Genomic DNA, 23,925 nt, shown 5'->3' with positions numbered 1-23,925 from the left:
GTCTCAGGGCTGGAGGGTGTATGTCTCTGGGCTGGAGGGTGTATGTCTCTGGGCTGGAGGGTGTATGTCTCTGGGCTGGAGGGTGTATGTCTCTGGGCTGGAGGGTGTATGTCTCTGGGCTGGAGGGTGTATGTCTCTGGGCTGGAGGGTGTATGTCTCTGGGCTGGAGGGTGTATGTCTCTGGGCTGGAGGGTGTATGTCTCTGGGCTGGAGGGTGTATGTCTCTGGGCTGGAGGGTGTATGTCTCTGGGCTGGAGGGTGTATGTCTCTGGGCTGGAGGGTGTATGTCTCTGGGCTGGAGGGTGTATGTCTCTGGGCTGGAGGGTGTATGTCTCTGGGCTGGAGGGTGTATGTCTCTGGGCTGGAGGGTGTATGTCTCTGGGCTGGAGGGTGTATGTCTCTGGGCTGGAGGGTGTATGTCTCAGGGCTGGAGGGTGTATGTCTCAGGGCTGGAGGGTGTATGTCTCTGTGCAGCCCCTGGATATTCATGATCACCCCCTCCCTGTATGAGCAGCTGGAGAGCCGCAGCTTGGCCTCCCAGGACTGTCCGTAGGCAGCAGCAGTGTGTAGCACAATAGGACTGTGGTGATCAATGGGTTACACTGAGGCACATCACAACTACACAAGCATATGAGGGTTGTCACGACTTACACAGCGAATGGGCCCCCGCAGCCGGTCTCCCGTATTCCTTACGCCTCCCTGGAAACCCAGCTCGGCGCTGAGGGATGACACCAGGCAGCACCTTGCCTTTCCCCCAGGCAGCGACCGTGTAATTGATAAGAACAAGAGACAGAAACGATGGGTGGCCGCCTCTTCACAGGCTGGAAATATGCCCTCTCGGAGACCACTTCCTTCTTGCTATAGCAAACAATAACTGGCCCGTTCCCGTTGTCTCACTACTAGAAGCAGTGACTGCAGCAGCAACGCTTGTGTGAGGCGCTGGGTGGCGAAGGAATGGCTAGGCCATGACGTAAGCACGCAAGGCCGGAGAGGCACGTCTTTTGTTTGCCGCAAGGCTCTATGGGATATGTAGTCAGGCGATACAGCAGAGGAGGGGAGCTTTGTGGCTTTATGTTGGGGTGGCTCAATAGTTTACACCTGTGAATGTATGGCTGTGTATTGTGGTATATTTTACACCTGAATCTGATATATTTTTATGGGTTTTCCATATAAATAACATTGGCATCAAGCAACATTTTTACCAGACAGGCAGTAAAATTCCAGCCAGATGGCAACCCTATCAGAGGCCCAAATAGGGTTTCCACCGGCTTTCCTATATATTTATCTCTTTTCAATATTAATAACATTGGGATCAGCCATCAATTTTACCGGCCAGGTGGCAACCCTAGGCCCAAATAGTCCTCCAACAGCCCACTAAATAGTGATTGTCTATGGGACCTTACAGCAGCACCTCTGGCATTTGCCAGAACCCACAGATTGCCAGTCCGGGCCTGTAAGGAACTCAGAGAGTTAGGCTATCTGGTCACGGAGTCATGGTTCCCCAAATGTAGATAATACTGCTGTTTGTGCACAAGTTAAACAAGTGATACCCTATATCAGGTCCTTACAGTTGGCTTGGGGGCCCAATGACCTTTGGTCACCCAGAGGTTAAAAGCACAATTAATACAAGACCAATAATCCAACAATAGTGTTCCTTATTAGGCTCAATTCATTTATTGCCCTTTACAATCGATGGCAATAAAGGGCAATAAATGAATTGAACCTAATAAGGAACTCTGTTGCTAGATTATTGGGCTCATATTAATTGTTATTGTTTGAGACATATACCAATCATATGCCATTTTTACAAAAGTAAATATATACAGTGTACTTTGGGTGATAATTGCTTCACCCACTATAATGCTGTAAGGGTCATTTTGATAGTCTAGGTATTTTCCCAATAATCTGACAGCCACCTGCAAACTAGAGATTGCAAGGGTGGCAAAACATGCTTTGTGCCATTACTAGGGTTGCTTCTAATGTAACATAACAAATGTAGCTGGACATAATGGTCACTGTCATGTAAGGGATGGGGCCATAAGGTGATGGGGATAGTGATGTAATGATGGGCATAGTGATGTAACTGCATTTGGTAGTTAGGAGCAAGGTCTAGAGCAGGGGTACCCAACTATTTTTTTCTGTAAGCCTCATTCAACTGTAAAAAAATGTTGGAGAGCAACATAGGCATGCAAAAAGTTAACGGGGATGCCAAATAAGGGCTGTGATTGATAGTCCCTATGTGAACTAGCAGCCTACAGGAGATTCTGTTTGGCAGTACACCTGGTTTTTATGCAACTAAAACTTTCTCTAAAAGTCTCCAAGCCAGAATGAAAACATAAGAGCCTGCTTTGAGGTCACTGGGAGCAACATTCAATGGATTGGTGAGAAAAACGTTGCTTGCGAGTCACTGGTGGGATCACTGGCCTAGAGAAATACCTTGGCTGTTACTACAAACTTGGCCAGTGAATTGCTGCAAACCTATCCATTGCCCTTATAGGAATACATGTAGGGAATACATGCAGTCCTGTGGACTAAATTGGCCTTTAGTACTTCTATACTACCATAGAATGTTATAGAAATTCCAGCAGCATCTAAATTCTGTTTCCCCCAGTTGCCACAACTGAATTTGGTAAAAGTCCCAGACTAGCAGTACTCGAAAACATGCCATAAGTGGGCCAATAAAAACTGCAGACTTGGCCTTTCACACTGAGTTGACAGCTCATTGGCCTGTGTATGAGGGCAGCTTGACCAGTATGTAGCCAAAAATTGGACAGATATCTATTGGGCAGGTTTGAATGTCCTCTTAGGTGAGGACCACAAGGGGAGATTAATCTGGTCCTTGCCTAATGGTCAGGTCCCCTATAGGCCCTGTTTGTTTAAGCATATGGGTGAGCAAGTGCCCGCTTGTTATGCAACCTCACCAAAACAAGCAAATATTTAAGTGTATGACCAGCTTGACATGGGATCTTATCACCCATTCCCATTTATTGTAAGACATTTGTTGTACTATGCCAATTAATGAGAAAGGGAATGGGTGTGCTGAAGAAACAGGTTCTATTTTTATGCAAAAGTAGGACCCTCAAACATCCCTAGAATTATGCCCTGCTACGTGTATACTGCAAAATCTGCAGTGTTAATAAAAGCAGTAAGCATGTACTGAATATGCGTGTTGAATATCAACTATATTAAAGGGTAACTTAAGTTACCTAATTCTACCCTATAGTGTCTTGACTTTCTCATGCTTTTATTACTGTAATAATACAGTATATTATTGTTGATAATAATAATAACAATTTATTACTGCTCTTAAAAGCTCTTAATCCTCCTTGCGTTAAATATGACCAGGGGCATACCAAAGCAAAATCAATTTAAAAAACATTACGGAAATAAGCAAGAGATGCTTCCTCAGCAGAACAAGAACCAAACAGTTAAAAGGATTTCCCCCCAAAGAACAGGTGGCTTTCACTGGTAGACATAAGTTATTATCCATGTAAATCAAAGGTTATTTGGTAGTGAAAGCCAAACCACAGAATTCAGCAGTTTATATCTACCGAAACTACATACACTGAACCAATTGTTTCATAGGTGTTTAAATTTTAATTTAGGCTTAGAAGCAGTCAGTCAATCACTATGTTACACGAAAGAACTTGAAACCACCCCTAGGGCACATAACTTCTTGGCTGGATGTATGTAAGTTTAAGCCATGGTGGTTTTTAGTGAGACAAACTGTGTCAAACATAATTTTATATTAGGACTAGACTTGGTAGATGCATTGCTTCTGATATACAAAGAGTTTATTAAAATGTTTGATATGGTAACAGAGAAGATTACTGATTAAGAATATACTCTGGAAAAAGAGTTTATTATTTGCACTTGAACAGAAAGCTAACTGTAGGACGGAATTCAGAGAGTTGTGATTTAAAAGCTCTTTTTCTGGTTGAACCAGTTGGGCCAGTGTTTAAAGTGGAATTTCTCAGGGCGCTGCTGTTAAATTACTTTTTGTTAATTTATTTGTTGTTGACCTTGATGTTTGCATTGGAAACATTGCCTCTGTGTTTGTAGATAACACTAATATACAGTATATGTATGTGTCGCTAACATAAAATGTGATTTCCTGCAGTCCTGTGTGCTACTGAGAAAAGAGGCACACAGTTACACAGCAGAAAAACTCTTTAGAACACAATAATGTTATCTGTTCTATTTAACCTGTGCCCTATAGCCTTTTTTCAATTTCCACTATTGCTACACAAACAGCTTGTTTATATGAACTATAGTAGTGTTTCTGAAGGGAACAGATCAGTTTTACCAGTGCAGGGCAACAGTACATGATATTTTCATTACTTTAAAACACTTTCATTTTTTGGTGTTACTGTTCCTTTAAGCGACTCCATGTTTGGTTCTTGTGAGGTAGATCATTGGATTACTAGTGTACAAATAATTCCCCTGCATAGAGACTTCAACTCAGGTGTCAGAAATGTATTTGCCATGCCATTGACATCAAAGGATGTGCCATCATTGCACCCGCCCACAACTGGAAGTGACATCATTGCACATGCACACATTATCTGATGTCAATGAATGCTTGCTGCTCATTTGCATGCAGCTTGGTTTTATACACACCATGGGAGCGATTTATACCATTCGTAATTTTTTTGGGTGTCCCAATGGAAATTTATAGCACACAGAATCATGTATTAGACTGATTATTTGTTATAATTTGTTATTTATGAAGTGTAAAAACCATGAAAAACTCTATTACAAAATGCAGCCATAAAAAAGTTGGCGAGGTCATGTAGAAGTCAATGGGAGCTGTCCTTTTCCAGTTGTAAAACCTTTCTTTACTTCTAAAACTTTCTACAAAGATTAGGATTCCAAGGTTTTCGTATTCTTATTCAGATTCGTTCTGTGTTTTTATTTGTTTGTGCTTTTTATATTCAGATCTTTTAACAGGGTTGTTCACTTTTCAACACAGTTCAGTTGCTATCAGATAGTTCCCCAGAAATAATTACTTTTTTCAGTTACCATTCTATTTGTGGCAGTTTTTCTAATATTGAAGTGTCTTTAATCAGCCCTATATTGCCCACCTCAATGGGGGCATATGGAATCTCTAGGTGTATGGCCACTTTAAGGGGCAGTGATACATACAGTGAGGGTAGTAAGATGGTTCTAATATCTACAGTACATATCTCACATGCAAAATCTTGCCAAATACGACATCAGTTATTTGAATTGGCACAAGATTTGAACAACTTTTAAAATTAAGGAATGTGGTTCCTTCACTTCAGATAAAGGCACTTGCAAATATTGTTTCTTTTGAAGTAGGCTTTCTTTGAATTGTTTCCAAACAACAAAGCACCGATGACCTTGACTGATAAGCAGGACATTCAGAAATAACATGCATATGAATAGTCTTTGGACGCAGTCTGAAGGGCAGTAGCATGGAAGTGGCTGCAGAACAGCTGAGTGCTAGGTAAGACGACGGACATACACCTCATTCACAGGAACGTTTTTGCTTTTTTTTTTCAATCCTGGTAGGGATGCACCGAATCCACTATTTTGGATTCGGCCGAACCCCCGAATCCTTCGCAAAAGATTCAGCCGAATACCGAATCGAATCCGCATCCTAATTTGCATATGCAAATTAGGAGTGGGAAGGGAAATTCGGCTCTTCTAGTGCAGAGAGTGCAATTGTGCTCTCTGCACTAGCGACGTGGACCGCCCCTCCCCCCTCCGGTGCGACGTGGACCGTCTCCGACCCCCTCCGGCACTAAAAAGGTGAGTGCCGTGGGGCTGGCAAAAGGAAGGCCGCCTCAGGCGCCAAAATGCCCAGGATCTCCCCTGAGTGTTGTTCCCCAACTCCTTTTACTTCTAAATGTTGCTCACGGTATCAAAAGGTTGGGGATCCCTGATCTAGAATAAGGGATTCATTTAATAATATTCTTCTCTAAATATTTGGTTGATTGTGGGCCTAGGTATTTCTGTCTGAATGGCTGCCCCCATTGCTACACAGCAGCTTATTTATATAAACAATAGTAGTGTTTCTGAAGCAAACACAACAGTTTTACTAGTGCAGGGCAACACTGCATTATATTTTTATTACTTTAAAACAATTAAATTTTTTGATGTTACTAGTCCTTTAAATCAAATAACAAAAGTAAGGACTGTTTAGGCTTGGGCGGGACAATTGCAGATTTCGGCCTGCGGAGAAATGCGTGGAAATCCGTTCCCCCGCTGCTCCTTCTCTCCTGCTCTGCCAGAAGTATTGTTTCCAAACTGGTGTAGGCAGGTGGATTTCGGCGGTGAAACATAACATTTTAAATTTCGCTCCAAAATCTGCCCTGCCTGAAAAGAAGGGGAGCAGCAGGGCAGCGGATTCTCTACACGTATGGTCCTAGCCTTAGTGTGTGATCACAAAAGGTGGAACGGCTCACCACCAGTATTAACATGGGGTCTGAGAGAGCACAGAGGGGAGAGTGTACGAGGGGTAGGCAGAAGACTCCTTAACAGGTACCTAATCAACGCCCCCCAATGTTGCACTCTCAAAGGGAAACTGTAATTTCTGCACTGAAATCCATTTCTCATAAGAGCAAACAGATTTTTTTTATATTCAATTTTGAAATCTGACATGGGGCTAGACATTTTGTCAATTTCCCAGCTGCCCCAGTCATGTGACTTGTGCCTGCACTTAAGGAGAGAAATGCTTTCTGGCAGGCTGCTGTTTTTCCTTCTCAATGTAACTGAATGTGTCTCAGTGGGACATGGGTTTTTACTATTGAGTGCTGTTCTTAGATCTACCAGTCAGCTGTTATCTTGTGTTAGGGAGCTGTTATCTCGTTACCTTCCCATTGTTCTTTTGTTTGGCTGCTGGGGGGGGGGGAAAGGGAGGGGGTGCTATCACTCCAACTTGCAGTACAGCAGTAAAGAGTGATTGAAGTTTATCAGAGCACAAGTCACATGACTTGGGGCAGCTGGGAAATTTACAATATGTCTAGCCCCATGACAGATTTCAAAATTGAATATAAAAAAATCTGTTTGCGCCTTTGAGAAATGGATTTCAGCGCAGAATTCTGCTGGAGCAGCACTATTAACTGATTCATTTTGAAAAATTTTTTTTTCCCCATGACAGTATCCCTTTAAGTAGATGCCTCTTCTGCCTATCCCTAGTTCAGCCCTGCCAACATATACCAGAAACAGAGAAGTGCCTGATTTCTACCAGGCCATTATGTAAAAGTCTACAAGTCTATATGTAACCACCAACATAAGCATCCAAGAATTATTTCACGTACTCCTGAGATTGTTTCTCTCCATGAGGGTCACACACTGACTAAGAAGATTCGTTCCCATGATCTGTTCAGTCTGGTTCAGTAAAGTTTATATATAAATTGTGATAGACTGGTAATTGATAGATAAAAATGATGCAACCTTTTCCATTTCTAGTCTTCTGTGACTATAAATCTCCAGTTTTAGGATTAATTAAAATTTGATTGAAATTAGGCACAACAATTTGCTGTTGTTTTCCCCTTTTTTTATAAACTTTTCCTCCCACTGTTTATTATACCTCTGAAGCTTTGTCTCTCCCCTCTCATTTGTTTAACAGTTGTGTCAGTTTCACTTGTATCCTGTATATTCTATGATAATACTATGGTCTCACTTTCTTTGCAGTTTATGGACTGAGTTTGCACAGGTCGGCGGAAATCCATACAGAGTCCATGCAGAAATATACATTTAATTTCCCAGAGAGACAATCTGCCACATCACTGGCATGAGAAATGCTGCTTAATCCTCAGAAGAATTGTTTTTCTCATTACTGTGCACACAGTCATCTGTAACGCAGCTTCCTGTGTCCTTTCCTGTGTTGGAGTGTGGGAAATCTGTGTTGTATTGTGGATTTCCACCGTTTTACCCGTCACCAGAATCCTTGAACTCTTTCAGTGCTAGCGAACAATCAATGGTTTTCCCTACATTTCCAGGTTTCCTTTTGATTTGTGTCGCTATGCTTGTTTACTCAAACAACACGGACAGTGAAATTAGTTAAATCCAGTGAATCATGGAGAGAATAATAACACAATCTCTCCAAATAGCTGGGAAACATGTTCCATAATTACATATTCATTGATAGATGATTTCCCAGAAACAGGTCCCCCAATTCCTGGTAAGTACAAGATTACACATATTAAATGGGTACTGTCATCCCTAAATGTCCATAGTATATCCAGCAATATAATGGTATAATATTTCATCCACTTATAATTAGATTTGAGTCTTTTCTGTTAGTAAATAAATCAAGTTTTTTATAAAGTGTACTGCCTTTAGCTTTTATTACAATGTAAGCAAGATCCTTGGTCCCTGGTGCAAAATGTGGTGCAGTCCCCCCACCCATTATTGTGCCAAAATCACATATCCTCAATAACCTTCAGTTTCTGTAATCCCACCCCATTATAAACATGAAAACATTTATCTGGGACTGTAAATTCATATTGAGGTGTTTTCTTATAATGTGGTGAAATTCCCATGGGATGTTAGGACCCTGTGCCTGGACTGTGCCAGGCCCAGATCTGTGGATTTTGGTAAATGTCAGAGGGGCTGCTGTAAGATGCCATACCCACTCACTATTTAATGGGCTATTTGGGCCTTTGTGTGGCTTGTTTGGGCTTCTGTGTACCTGAAATGCCAGGGCCAATTTTGAATCTCAGTCCAGACCTGCCTGTGATACATAGTAACATAGTAAGTTAGGTTGAAAAAATACACACGTCCATCAAGTTCAACCTTCTAACTTTTTTTAACCTGCGCAGCTGAACTGCCAGTAACACCTTATTCCCCCCTTAAGATTTTACAGTCTTGCCCCTTCTTTGCTTCTCAGATGGAAATCTTTGTGATACTGTGCTCACTCTCAATTACCTATTTATTTCCTTTTATTTGCTTACAGTGATTGTTACTATTCTAATATAACCAAACAAATATTGCAGCTGCAAAAAATATACAGTTATTATTGGCACATTTGGCCACAATCAGACCTTTCAACCTCCCACCCCCGATTTCTGATGATTTTGGGGATTTTTGGATGATTTTGAGGCGAAAAAACAATATGTGCATGCTCAGAACATTTATTTGACGTCAGCTGAGTGATGTCTGTGGTTTCTGGATAGGTTGTGCTCGTGTGTGATGTCACTTCTACTAATGTCACTTCTGCACAGGAAAACTATTGGCAGTTCCCCCCTGGCAAAAACTTTTTACAAGTTGGTCATAACACTTGGGGGCCCATTTACTTAGCTCGAGTGAAGGAATAGAATAAAAAAAACTTCGAATTTCGAATGGTTTTTTTGGCTACTTCGACCATCAAATGGGCTACTTCGACCTTCGACTTCGACTCGAACGATTCAAACTAAAAATCGTTGGACTATTCGACCATTCGCTAGTCGAAGTACTGTCTCTTTAAAAAAAAACTTCGACCCCCTAGTTCGCCACCTAAAGCCTACCAAAGTCAATGTTAGCCTATGGGGAAGGTCCCCATAGGCTTTGCTATCTTTTTTTGGTCGAAGAAAAATCGTTTGATCGATGGTTTAAAATCCTTCGAATCGAACTATTTTTCGTTCGATCCTTCGATCGAACGAATTGTGGTAAATCCTTCAACTTCGATATTCGAAGTCGAAGGATTTAACTTCGACAGTCGAATATCGAGGGTTAATTAACCCTCGATATTCGACCATAAGTAAATTTGCCCCTTACATTTTTAAAAAAGCTATGTTTTTAAATGGATTCACAAAGGCTGAATTTAAGCACGGCAAGTTTCTTTTGAGTATTCTAATAAAGTTAGAATGATTTTAGTGACGGGGTAGGTGTGACATGGGAGTGCTATACACAACACCATTTCAGAACTTATAATAGGTATCAGTAATGTCATAACAATACAGTTGTTATGCAACTACTAAATGCAACTTATTTGCATTTAATAGTAATTCCAGTGATCAAATAAGAAGTTCATTAGGTTTTTCCTTGACAGGTGAAGTAGTATATAAATAAACAACAGCAACCATAGTAAAACAAACCATTACGCACAATCAATCTCTTATATTGGCATTTGTAAAAGATCATTCGTTCATAGTTAATGTATAGGGTAAAGGTTATAGGGATAAGAGATTGACATTCTATATTTGTTCCCATTTTGATGCCAGTTTCCTCCAGTTTCTCCCCCATTTGCTTGGCATCTGGGAATCTCAGAAAATATTTGTTAGAATCCCTCAGCTGCATCCAAACTCAGGCTGATAATATTCACCTCAGCCACCTCTTCCCATTGTATCACCATGTAGCCTTCTGGCATTAGCATCTTGTTGTGCGTCATTGGAGAGAAGGTTGTAACCTGCCTTCACATCATCAGTCAGGGGTTTTTTGTGAATATGCAAATCCTTGTTGAAAAATGTCTCTACAGACGGTCATCAATCACAGACACAGAGGACCATAACATATTTTCTTTTGTGTGCCTAATTATGATGGTTGAAATTGGGAATCCAGTACCTGGTAAATTCTATAATAAAATAATCTTTCCTTCTGCAACCAGGTGCAGTGAATTATGAATCACATTGCATTTACTAATTTAAAGATACTTCTATAGGAATGGTATAGTTTGTACTGTATAGTGCACTGGCAAATCTTAAAATATACAGGGTCGGACTGCCCCCCACGGTTGGCAGAGCCGCTTCTTTCCTGCACTCTATCCTGAAATCCCCCCATCAAATGAAAAAATTACTTGTTTCCCCGATCGATATTTGGCTGAAAGTCGGGCAGATGTAGATCGGGCAGGGATAAAAATCCCATTGGATTGCGGGCGCATCTGTTCGTTGATGCTGTTGCCCCCAATAAGGATTAATTATATCTTAGTTGGGATCAAGTACAAGGTACTGTTACATGTATGGGACCTGTTATCCAGAATGCTCGGGACCTGGGGTTTCCAGATAATGGATCTTTTTGTATTTTAGATCTTCATACCTTAAATCTACTAGAAAATCATTTAACCATTACATTAACCCAATAGGCTGGGGTTGCCTTCAATAGGGATTAATTATATCTTAGTTTGGATCAAGTACAAGGAACTATTTTATTATTACAGAGAAAAAGGAAATCATTTTAAAAAATGTGGATTATTTGGATAAAATAGAGTCACTATGGTAGATTTATCAAAGAGTGAAGTTAAAGATCACCACAGTCTGCTAGAGTGAAATACCGCCACTCTCCATTCATTTCTATGGGGTTTTAAAAGACGTATTTATCAAATGGTGAACTTTCACTATCACCCTTTGATAAATATGCCTTTAACAATCCCATAAAAATGAATGGAGAGAGGCGGTATTTCACTCTGAGATCTCTAACCACGCTTTGATAAATCTTCCCTTATGGGACATGGCCTTTCCATGATTCGGAGCTTTCTGGATAACAGGTTTCCGGATAATGGATAATTCTAGATCTATATAAGAGCCATGAATATCCTGTAAATTATTTCCTTATAAATGGTGTGATGTCATTAGTTATAACTGGAGCTGAGGGGCACATTTACTAAGCTTGAGTGAAGGATTCGAAGTAAAAAAACTTCGAATTTTCAAGTATTTTTTTGGGTACTTCGACCATCGAATAGGCTACTACGACCTTCGACTACGACTTCGACTACGATTGGAACGATTCAAAGTAAAAATCGTTCGACTATTCGACCATTCGATAGTTGAAGTACTGTCTCTTTAAAAAAAACTTTGACTACATACTTCGGCAGTTTAAACCTACCGAGGTACAAAGTTAGCCTATGGGGACCTTCCCCATCACTTTTCTAAGGTTTTTTTGATCGAAGGAAAATCCTCTGATCGATTAAAATCCTTTGAATCATTTGATTCGAAAGATTTCATTGTTCGATCGAACGATTTTCCTTCGATCATTCGATCGAAAGATTTGATGTAAATCCTTCGAATTCGAATTTCGGTTTATTAACCCTCGATATTCGACCCTTAGTAAATGTGCCCCTTAGTGATATCATTTCTGTCACATGACTCACTGAAACTTGTGTATTTTAATAAATAAAGTACCCCCTGTTGGAAAATATGAGGATATTGGAAGTCATCTTGGAGTTCCATCACCTGCATAAAAACACTCGGCCTTCGGTCTCCTGTTTTTATATGGTCATGGAACTCCTCAGTAACTTTTCTATCAGTACTATCCTTATATTTTACAAGAGGGGTTACTTTATTCACTATATAATTCTGGGTCATTCTTACTAAATCACCTCTATTCCAATATGTCAAATATTGTTTTCTTGATGCCATTGGCTTTCTAGACAGAGACTGAGCACACATTTCAGGTTTTCTGAATAATGGATGTTTCTGATACATTTACAATTTTTTATTTTCGTCCAGGCAAATAGGAGACATAAACCTGTCCAACCGGTCCTAAAGACATTCAGTTGTCTACAGCACATGACTGATTGATGAAAGGCAAGTTTGAACTCATTAGAGGAAGTTAACTAAGGAGTGTCTAATACTGTTGGATAAAAAAATAATCCTTGTATACTTAACCAGGCATCGGGGAGACGATCAGTTACTTGTTATTAGGATCCTGAAAACTTTTTATCAGGGCCTCGGGTACTACACAAGTATACAATATAAATATAAGGTCCCTTATATGTCTTCATATCCCACTGTCACAAAATACAATACATTGGGCCAGATTAAATTCAGAGAGAAAAGGGGTTTTCACGGGCAAATCATGGATGAGATTCAATATGAGATTCAATTCAGGAAACTGTATTTCATGGTTTATCATGTGAAAACTCTATTGAAATCTATAGGAAATCTGAATTTGGAGAAATGTTTTTTTCTCCTTGAGTTGATAAACCATTATATAACTTTTTCTAACTGAATTGAATCTGGCCCATTGTCAGATAACTCATTGTATGTGGGTCTCCCTTTGATTTCAACAAGGGGCTTATCTCTACTGCCTATCCCACAAACCAGACCCAAAATAGTAAAGTAGCTCAAGCATAACTAGCTCCTTCAGATAGGGCTGGGCAAGCTGACCTAGTTGCAAATGAAACCCTGCCCTTGGGAGAATTAAACTTGTAAAGTCTCTATTTTCATATCAATGGCCAACTGGAAAAATATTTATAGAAATATTAATGGCTATGGTCTAAAGTTTTACTTTCGATTGTCAACATATTCCAAGGTGTTTCTGGACAAAGAGATTAGCCATTTGTGAGCTACTTGCATTATTTCACATTATGGACTTTAGGAAACAACCCACAGCAATTTTTCCTTTATAATAACAGCAATCAAAACAACCTGTTTGCCCCACCCTTCAGTAGGAATGCACAGAATCCATCAATTATGGATTTGTCCATATATTAAATCCTCCTAACCCCATTTTGCTGGAATGCAGAACTAAATCCAAACCCTATTTGCATATTTAAACATGTACAAAATCTACTCACAAATGGCACCATATAAATAAAGATGGTTGCTGCTGGCTGTTTGCTGGCTTAAGAGCGCTGTAGGAAAAGAATGTAATGTTGCTTAAACTTAAAGGGGAACTGTCTCGAAAATGAAAATGTAATACAGTAGAACCCCAACTTTACATTTCCCAGGGGTCTGCCTCATAACGGTTGTAAATTCCAGGAGACCATTAAATCCATGAAAGAAAAAATGCAGCTTGCCTGAATGGGACTGCGACAACAGAGTTTTTTTCTCTCCATTGTGCGGTTATACACATTTAAAGGGTTTATGTAGTCATCTAGGAAGTTTTGGACAGCTAAGAGCTGGCTCTAATTTACAGTTGGAATGAATTTGGCAGTTCAGTGGTGTCAGGGTTCCCAAGTCTATAATAAAGCCACCAGATGTTCTGTCTCTTTTGGTCCTCACGTGCTGTAGGAGGTAGGGCCCAGAATTTGAAGGCAATGCCAGTAAAGATATATGTAATAGTTCACTATAGGAGTGAGAGATAGGATCAGTGTAGTTAGCAAGAGCAGCAAGAGGCTCCAACAATAAGACTAGTAACAATTAGTACTCTACTGTGTCAATGCCATTAGGGTTGCCACTTTTCCGGTTTTCACCCGGACAGCCGGGAGAAATCCAATTCTCAAAAGAGCAAATAGATTTTTTTATATTCAATTTTGAAATATGACATAGGGCTAGACATATTTTCAGTTTCCCAGCTGCCCCAGTCATGGGACTTGTGTCTGCACTTTAGGATGGAATTGCTTTCTGGCAGGCTGTTATTTCTCCTACTTAATGTAACTGAATCAGTCTCAGTGGGACTTGGCTTTTTACTATTGAGTGTTGTTCTTAGATCTATCAGGCACCTGTTATCTTGTGTTAGGGAGCTGCTATCTGGTTACCTTCCCATTGTTCTGTTGTTAGGCTGCTGGGGGGGAGGAAGGGGGTGATATCACTCCAACTTGCAGTACAGCAGTAAAGAGTGACTGAAATTTATCAGAGCACAAGTCACATGACTGGGGCAGCTGGGAAACTGACAATATGTCTATCCCCAGGTCAGATTTCAAAATTGAATATAAAAAAATCCTTTTGATCTTTTGAAAAATGGATTTCAGTGCAGAATTCTGATGCGTTTTGAAAAAAACATGTTTTCCCATGACAGTATCCCTTTAAGCATTTGCTGATTTTATATTGTATTATCTGAAACAGCACCCACCAAGAGATTGTATAACATCTGCCCAATAAAGAGTTGTTTTGATTTAAGAACCATTGGCTCTTAAATTATTTGAAAGATCAGCTTTGTTTGAGGGATACTGTGTGGTTAACAATTCCTTTCAACAATACAACGAGAGGCTACCTGTGTAGAACAGTTGTAAGCAACCCATGCCCTACTGGAAGTTGTAGCTTACCCAGCCATGTTCCAGGTAATCCACTTGGGTAACTCAGAGCTTAAAGGAGAACTAAACCCTAAAAATGAGTGTGGCTAAAAATGCCATATTTTATATACTGAACTTACTGCACCAGCCTAAAGTTTCAGCTTGTCAATAGCAGCAATGATCCAGGACTTCAATCTTGTCACATGGGGTCACCATCTTGGAAAGTGTCTGTGACACTCACACGCTCAGTGGGCTCTGAGCAGCTGTTGAGAAGTTAAGCTTAGGGGTTGTCGCAAATTATCAAGCAAAAAATGAGGTTGGCCTGTAATATAAGCTGATGCTACAGGGCTGATGATTAAATTCTGATGCTAATTGCACTGGTTTCTGTGCTGCCATGTAGTAATTTTCTGTATTAATTACTAATCAGCCTTATATCGTGATATTTATATTCAATGTGTACTGTATATTGTGAGTGAGTCCCTAAGCTCAGTAAGTGACAGCAGCAAAGAGCATGTGCAGTGAATCAGCAGAAAAGAAGTTGGGGAGCTACTGGGGCATCTTTGGAGACACAGATCTTTACTAAAGGGCTGTGGTTGCCTTGGGCTGGTACAGAAGCCCAAAACAAATTGAACAACATTTCTAGCTACTTCTTTAGCTAAGCTTTAGTTCTCCTTTAAGGTACCCTACTGCACACTGTTATCAGGTGAAAGCCATAGGCCACATTTAGTGCCTGCCTTGAACAGCACCGGGCTCTAATACTCCCAGTATTCATGGTGCATCTTGTGAACACTCTGAGAATGATGCACAACTAAGAGACCTTCAAGAGAATGACTACGTTTGTATAAATGAGCATATATATATATATAATTAATAGATTATAATAATCGTGTTTATCTTTTGCAGGTAAGCACAGCACAATGTAATTAGCCATGATGTATGATTACTAATTCTATACTAATGTCAAGATCCAGAACCAAGGCTTGAGTCAACCATTAGGTATATTTGTTGTCACTGTGTCTACCAGGTGATCTTGGTATCCATACTACTCCGGATATATAGCAATTAGTTACCTAAAGTGCTGGATACATGCACTCCTGTATGATGCTAAGTAGTGAGGTATGCTATGAATAATCTGTATTATCATGGTAATGTTGTGTTTAGAGACACATGCTGTAATTTTAAGCGGCTCTCTTTCTTTCTCTGTTGACAGTTAATATCCCAGTTAATGACTGAACTGCAACTTGCATGCCACAAACTGCAGGTCACTTTATATTGGTTGTATATTTCTGGTGACACATATGAAGCCACACGGGCTTTATTGATCTGTCTAGGTACTAGGTATACAGGTATATGATTTAATAAAATCATTAAAATTTTTAAAAGTGATTTCATTTTTTTTTTAGACATACAATTACAAAAAGACCCCTTATCCGGACAACTCCAGGTCTCAAGCATTCAGGGTAACATGTCCCATACCTGTACTAATTGACGCAAAAAATATATATATATATTTTATAGGTACTATACACAGTGCTAAATTCACAAATTTTTCAGCGAAACGGCACAGATTCACCCATCACTACACCACTACACACTGTCTGTCTGTCTGTCTGCCTGCACTACCCCCTGCAGTCTGTCTGTATCCACTGAATGGCTCTGTGCCTCAGGCAGCAGTGAGAAGTCAGTTAGCAGAGGCGACTCAAAGCCTATGAGAATATAATGTTACAATATCCACCTTTTTGCCAGGATTATCTCTGTAGATAATTTGTTACTTATGCCTGACATATTGATGTAATGGTGTTTCAATAAAAACAATATCATTATATATATATTTATGTAAAGCCACAGTAGTGTAGCAGACCAGTCCCAACAGACATGGATTCCAGATGTAGAAACATTATATATATAATTATATTCACCTCTGTAATTGCCTTGTGCGAGATTTATTTTCAGCCCCTGCTCTGGAGCTACAAAATCAGGGTTTAGAAGGACAGTTGATTCGGGGCTCCTGTGACACTTGCTAAGTAGTTGCTAAACATTTACTTTCTTCCATTTGTCAATTCCTCTTTACCAACCTCTGCCCCGACTGCTGACTTTAAATATACCTCTGTTTATTCATTCTGGGTTCACAGAACGTAGCAGAGCTATCCCAGGAGTAATATGTCAAGCTGCCCTGACAGCGACTTCATTTGCAGACAAACATTCTTGATTGATTTTAGAGGCATTTAACAGGTTAAATGAAAAGATTGGCAGCCCTAAAATATTTGATTGATTGATAGCTAGAGCTAGATTAGTTAGATACAGAATAAAATAGATAAAAGTTGACCATACCCAGTTAGATAGCTACACAGATGGATAGATGATGGATAGAGATAGATAGATAGATAGATAGATAATAGATAGATAGATAGATAGATAGATAGATAGATAGATAATAGATAGATAGAAAGATGATGGTGATAGATTTAGAGAGAGAGAGAGAGAGAGAGAGAGAGAGAGAGAGAGACAGAGAGATGATGGATAGATTGATAGATAGCCATACAGATAGATGATGATGATGATAATAGATAGATAGATAGATAGATAGATAGATAGATAGCAGGGGAGAGAGAAAGAGAGAGAGAGAGAGAGAGAGAGAGAGATATGATGGTGATAGATAGTGAGATAAAGAGAGAGAGAGAGAGAGAGAGAGAGAGAGAGAGATAGAGGGAGAGAGATAGACGATGGATAGATTGATAGATATCCAGACAGATAGCTGATGGTGATAGATAGTGGTGGAGAGATAGATGATAGATAGATAGATAGATAGATAGATAAATAGATAGCCAGACAGATGATGATGATGATGATGTTGGGGATAAATAGGTAAATTGATAGAGAGAGAGAGTGAGAGAGAGAGAGAGAGAGAGAGAGAGAGAGAGAGAGAGAGAGAGAGAGAGAGATAGATAGATAGATAGATGATGGATAGATTGATAGATATCCAGACAGATAGATGATGATGGTGATAGATAGATAGTGGTGGAGAGATAGAGGATAGATAGATAGATGATGATAGATAGCGAGATAAAGAGAGAGAGAGAGAGAGAAAGAGAGAGAGAGAGAGAGAGAGAGAGATAGATGATGATGAAGATGATGATGATAGATAGTGGTGGAGAGATAGATGATAGATAGAAAGATGATGATGGTGATAGTGAGATAAAGAGAGAGAGACAGAGAGAGAGAGAGACAGAGAGACAGAGAGAGAGAGAGAGAGAGAGAGAGAGAGAGAGAGAGAGAGAGAGAAATAGCCAGACAGATAGATGATGATGGTGTTGGGGATAGATAGATAGTGGGAGAGAGAGATAGAGAGAGAGAGATAGATGATAGATAGATAGATAGATAGATAGATAGATAGATAGATAGATAGATAGATAGATAGATAATAGATAGATAGATAGATGATAGATAGATAGATAGATAGATAGAGAGATAGATTGATAATAGATAGATAGGCTGGTTTTCCCACCAGTAAGGATTAACTATATCTTTGTTTGGATTAAGTCAAATTACTGTTTTAATATTACAGAGAAAAGGGAAATCATTTTTAAAAATTAGAATTATTTCATTAAAATATGAGATAGCCTTCCTGTAATTTCGAAGCTTTCTGGATAATGGGATTCCAGATAACGGATCCCATGTCTGTATTATCATTTTTGTGTTATATTAAATGTAATACACTTAAAACAAATCCCTCAAGAGCACAGAGTGGGTGCCAAGCAACATTTTCCCTCACTGCCTTGAGCTCAGGTACAGAATCCATCATTGTAATTAAAACACTGGAACATGATTACAGCAGCCAAACCGAAACGTCTAATTTACTAAGTAGCGTAGCTGTAAAGGAAATAGCCCACAAAAATACCTTAATGTCAGATTCTTTGTTTTACCCTGTGGGGAAGAGTGCATTTCATTCCTGTATCCCTTGGGCTTTGCTTTGGGATAGTTTTACAACAATACAAGCGCAGCAGGGACCAGGTCTGACAAGTTCAATTGCCGCACAGAAAAGAACATTTGCATTGTCACTGTGGTCACATGGAACACGTACTGCTGGCTGGGATATATGACTCACTCCATTTTGCTGTGCCCATATAAATGTTCACAAGTTCCTGCTCATAAATTGCCTTTTTTTGCACAGCCTCCCCTTACAGTACAGCTCGTGGGCTCTGTTCTTCTAAAGGGAAAAACTGTGCGGGTAGAGGCTTAGCAAAGGTTTAATATGTTTTAAAATGTTCATCTCTGCATAAAAATGTTTTTATAAGAATAGGTCGGCACTTTATAAATATGTTATAAGATGAATAACTGTCTGAACTAGCAGTGAGTGCAAAGCAAGGGACAGACACTGCTTCCTACAGAAATTTACACCTACAAATAACATAGTAACATAGTAAGTTAGGTTGAAAAAAGACACACGTCCATCAAGTTCAAACTTAATTTTTTTTAACCTGCCTAACTGCCAGTTGATCCAGAGGAAGACAAAAAAACCCAATTGAAGCCTCTCCAATTTGCCTCAGAGGGGGAAAAAAATTCCTTCCTGACTCCAAAAATCAGACTAGTCCCTGGATTATGAGATGTCTTCCATAACCCTATATTTAGTGATGGGTGAATTTGTCCCGTTTCACTAAAAAAATTTGGGAATATTTTGTAAAATTCGCAAAATGTCGGAAAATGTGCAAAACGCCGCCGGTGTCCGTTTTTGGATGCCGGCGCACACTCGTCGGCGAAAATGCGCTGGCGTCCAAAAAAACCTGGAGAATTTTCGCGGTAGTTTTGCAAATTTATTTGCCTGTGTCGAAACGCCGGAATTAGCCGCGAATTCGCACATGTGAATAAATTCGCCCATCACTACCTATATTCCCTCACTTGCCAAAAAGCCATCCAACCCCTTCTTAAAGCTATCTAATGTATCTGCCTAAACCACTGATTCAGGGAGACAATTCCACATCTTCACAGCTCTCACTGTGAAAAAAACCCTTCGGAATATTTAGGCAAAACCTCTTTTCTTCTAATCGGAATGGGTGACCTTGTGTCAGCTGGAAAGACCTACTGGTAAATAAAGCATTAGAGAGATTATTATATGATCCCCTTATATATTTATACATAGTTCATATCACCCCTTAAGCGCCTCTTCTCCAGCGTGGACATCCACAATTTGGCCAGTTTTTCCTCATAGCTAAGATTTTCCCTTTACCAGCTTAGTTGCCCTTCTCTGTATCCTCTCTAATACAATAATGTCCTGTTTGAGTGATGGAGACCAAAACTGTACGGCATATTCTAGATGGGGCCTTACCAGTGCTCTATAAGGTGGAAGAGTAATAAAACCATCACATTTGTAATTACTGTAATGTAGAATGGAAAGTTGCTTAGAATTCTTCTTTCTTTCATTAGACAAAGGTTTACAATGTATTTTATTGTGACTGGGCTGGGGAATAGGTGTTAGTATTAAATAAACATAAAAAAGAACATAAAAAATGAAGAAGAAAACCATGCAATTCTGTTATACAGGTATAGGGTTCATTATCCGGAAACCCGGTAGCTCTGAATTACGAGATTGTCATCTGTGATAAAGTCAATTTTAATCAAATGATTTACATTTTCCTTTTTCTCTGTTCAGGTATGGGACCTGTTATCCAGAATGCTCGGGACCTGGGGTTTTCCGGATAACGGATCTTACCTTAAGTCTACTAGAAAACAATGTAAACATTAAATAAACCCAGTATAAACCGTTAAATAAACCCAGTAGGCTGGTTTTGCTTCCAAGAAGGATTAATTACAGTATATCTTAGTTTGGTTCAAGTACAAGGTGCTGTTTTATTATTAAAGAGAAAAAGGAAATTTTTAAAAATTTGGATGATTTATATAAAATTGAGTTTATAAGAGACGACCTTTAAGTAATTCGGAGCTTTCTGAATAACGGTTTTCCGGATAACGGATCCCATACCTGTAATAATGAAACAGTACCTTGTACTTGATCCAAACCAAGATATTGTTTGAGGAAAAACTATGCTTTTTGGTTTATTTCATGTTTAAATTATTTTTAGCAGGTGCTGATCCCTTATCTGGAAAAACCAAGGTCCCCAGCATTCTGGATAAGAGGTCCCATACCCGTACATACAATTTTTTACAGCAGTAAATATATGAAATGGCAGAGTGGTGCAGCAAGGATAAGTTATAGTTCGTTGTTGTATAATTGTCTGCCAATGGACACTTTATTGTCCATTCAATTGACCTAAATAATTGTCATTTGTGATATAATCAATCTATCACCTGGCATAGGAGGGTTTAGGAATAGGATATTATGCTTATGGCTCTTACACTTGAGCATTTTGCCTTGCGTTATACCTGCATTTAGCGCCTGTATCGATAGGGAGCAATAATGAAGAATAGGCTGCGTTTAGTCCTGTGCTCCCCTGCACCAGGAAAATCCAACATAGTAGAACACAGGGCAAAATATGTAAGAGCCTTTTTATAGGCTGCTAGTCGGAGATTGTATAGTCTGTATAGTCTGTCTGTAGTTGAGAGTCATAAATCCTGTCCATGGCCTAAACAGAATATATTTGGTCAGATTAGTAGAGCCTTTTATTAATAAGTGACCAAATGCAGGGTTTAGGTATTGTTAACAATATAAAACGTTGAGCTCATCCACATTGGGGGGATTATTTAATAAATCTCAATTTATCTCATATTTTATTTAGAAAAAAAAACACAACCAAACTTCCATGCTGGATTTGACCTTATTTATTAACAAAATAAGCTGAACTAATCGGATTGTGGAAAAACTCTATAAAATCAAGCTAAACCGTGAATCGCTCTATTTTTCCAGAATTTACTCTGAAGAGCCCGAAATGTTCGGATTTTCTGTCTAAACCCAGCGCAGACTATAAGAACATCCAATTGGGTTAGGGACCTCTGCCATTGACTTATATATGGCCTTGACGGGTCTGAGATGCAGGGTTTTCTAATTCAAGCTTTTTGCAGCATCGGGGTATAATAAATCTTGAAGAATTCAAGTTTTTTTTCCACAACCAGATAAATTCAAGGTTTAGTAAATGACCCCCTTTAAGTGATGTTAATTTTCTTTCCCCTATTGTCAGGGTGTATCCCAACCTGTGACTGAGTTTCATTCAAGCCCTGTTTCCCACCTCCTCTTTGTTTCTGTTTTTGATGTCATTTTAGAAACTATACCTATCCTTAAAGGAGAACTAAACCCTAAACATTAATATGGCTACAAATACCCTATTTTATATATTGAACTTACTTCAACAGCCTTAAGGTTCAGCATCCGTATAGTAGTAATGATACAGGCCTTCAAAGTTGTTACAGTTTGTTATAGGCGTGTCTGTGACACTCACATGCTCAATGTGCTTTGTGCAGCTGTTGAGAAGATAAACTTAGGGGACGTCATAAATCATCAAGCAGAAAATGAGTTTTGTCTGTCATATAAGCTGATGCTACAGGGGCGACTATTACATTCTGATGCTAATTGTGCTGTTTCTGAGCTATGTACCAATAATCTGAATTTGAATTCCTGCAAACCTGTGACCTCACATAAGACATATTAAGAAATAGTTGCTTCATCATCTGCAAATGTTCTGATTCAGGACCTGCTTGTTGATGCTCTCAATGCCAACCTGCACATTACCAGCCTGATTAACCAACAACAGTTTGGACTCTGCATGGACATGAATTTTTTTTTAGATTAAAGGAGAAGTATACATCCCATAAGTGATTTTCTTTGACTCCTAGTGGACAGAGCCTGCTCCTCTATTGCATCACACGTGTTCTCCAATGTAGCTGTATCCTATGGGATGTATAGAAATGTACAGTGGACTTGGTCCAGGAGCATGCACCCTGAAAGCTCAACCCATGGTCCTGGTCAAGTGATCATGTTTTTGGCTCTCAATAAGCAATGGAAGTGGCACTGGCAAAGATGGAGGTCATCAGTACTGCTGCACAGTTCTACAATTATGAGATGCAACAAGAAAACGTCTCATCTGGCACAGCGGAAATTGAAAACCCAAATCTGGAATCTCTGATTCAAATATAGAGGCTGAATGTTTTGATATTAGACATGTGAGACTAATCCCTTAATCTCTTGCTCATGATCTGCTTTTGTGTTTAGAATTCCAGTCACGTCTAACACCACTGTTGTTCTGCTCAGGAAGGAAAGAGAGGCAGGCACGTGGCTAACAGGAAATATCCATCTGCATCCAAGATGAAATAGTTAGTATAGCTTTAAAAAATAATCCATCAGATACATTTTACAGTCAAGTTAGATTTTTGGATCAAGCATGGAAAGCATCTTACACTGGTATAAACCAGGAGAGGTACAGATCTAGGACCTGTTATCCAGACTGCTCATTCTGGATAACACATATTTCTGTAGTTTGGATCTTCGTACCTTAAGTCTACTAGAAAATAAGAATGAATTATATCATAGTTTGGATCAAGTACAAGGTACTGTTTTATTATTACAGAGAAAAAGGAAATCATTTTTAAAAATGTGGATTATTTGGATAAAATAGAGTCTATGGGAGACAGCTTTTTGTAACTTTGAGCTTTTCTGGCTAATGGGATTCTAGATGACATATTCATACATTAAAGGATAAGTAAACCTTAAAAATAAGTGAATGTTAAACTGAGGAGGGGGCTATTCTAAGCACTGTTGCAATTTACATTCATTATTTATTTTGTTTTTATTCCAAGATATTAAGGGATACCTGTACGGTTAATATGAATGAATTGTGTTACAACAGCGCCACCCGCTGGTCATTTTCCCACCAGTCTGACCAGCAAGTAGTCAAGGAAGTTGTCAGGAGAAAGAAAGAGGCTGATGTTCTTCTGCTTAGAAAAGATGTGAGAAAGTCTAATTTTATTCCTAAGCAGAAGAACATCAGCCTCTTTCTTTCTCCTGACAACTTCCTTGACTACTTGCTGGTCAGACTGGTGGGAAACTGACCAGCAGGTGGCGCTGTTGTAACTAAATTCATTCATATTAACAGTACATGTATCCCTTAATATCTTGGAATACATGGAAAATAAATAATGAGTGT

At 39.4% G+C, this 23,925-nt stretch overlaps 1 protein-coding gene and 1 long non-coding RNA gene across 4 annotated transcripts in view; one reads left to right on the top strand and one right to left on the bottom strand.

The window, feature by feature from the left end:
- The window catches only part of peli1.L (pellino E3 ubiquitin protein ligase 1 L homeolog), a 38,641-nt gene extending 37,673 nt beyond the window's left edge, over window positions 1–968 (bottom strand). For 2 of the 3 annotated variants that reach the window (XR_005961196.1, XM_018262821.2), the window contains exon 1: window positions 652–967. The gene's annotated coding sequence lies outside the window, so the exon portion shown is untranslated. Of the gene's footprint in view, window positions 1–651 lie in introns of all 3 variants that reach the window. The other variant, XM_018262823.2, reaches the window with a different exon arrangement.
- A 2,368-nt stretch (window positions 969–3,336) lies between these two features.
- LOC121393622 lies at window positions 3,337–8,298 on the top strand. Its single transcript, XR_005961195.1, has 2 exons — window positions 3,337–5,470; window positions 7,663–8,298. It is a non-coding gene; the product is annotated as an uncharacterized LOC121393622 (long non-coding RNA).
- Window positions 8,299–23,925: the final 15,627 nt, after the last annotated feature.

The sequence above is a fragment of the Xenopus laevis genome, chromosome 5L (assembly GCF_017654675.1).
Source record: "Xenopus laevis strain J_2021 chromosome 5L, Xenopus_laevis_v10.1, whole genome shotgun sequence".
In the NCBI taxonomy this organism is placed as follows: domain Eukaryota; kingdom Metazoa; phylum Chordata; class Amphibia; order Anura; family Pipidae; genus Xenopus; species Xenopus laevis.
The sequence above is the reverse complement of the archived record's forward strand: the minus strand, read 5'-3'. Positions and strand labels throughout refer to the sequence as shown.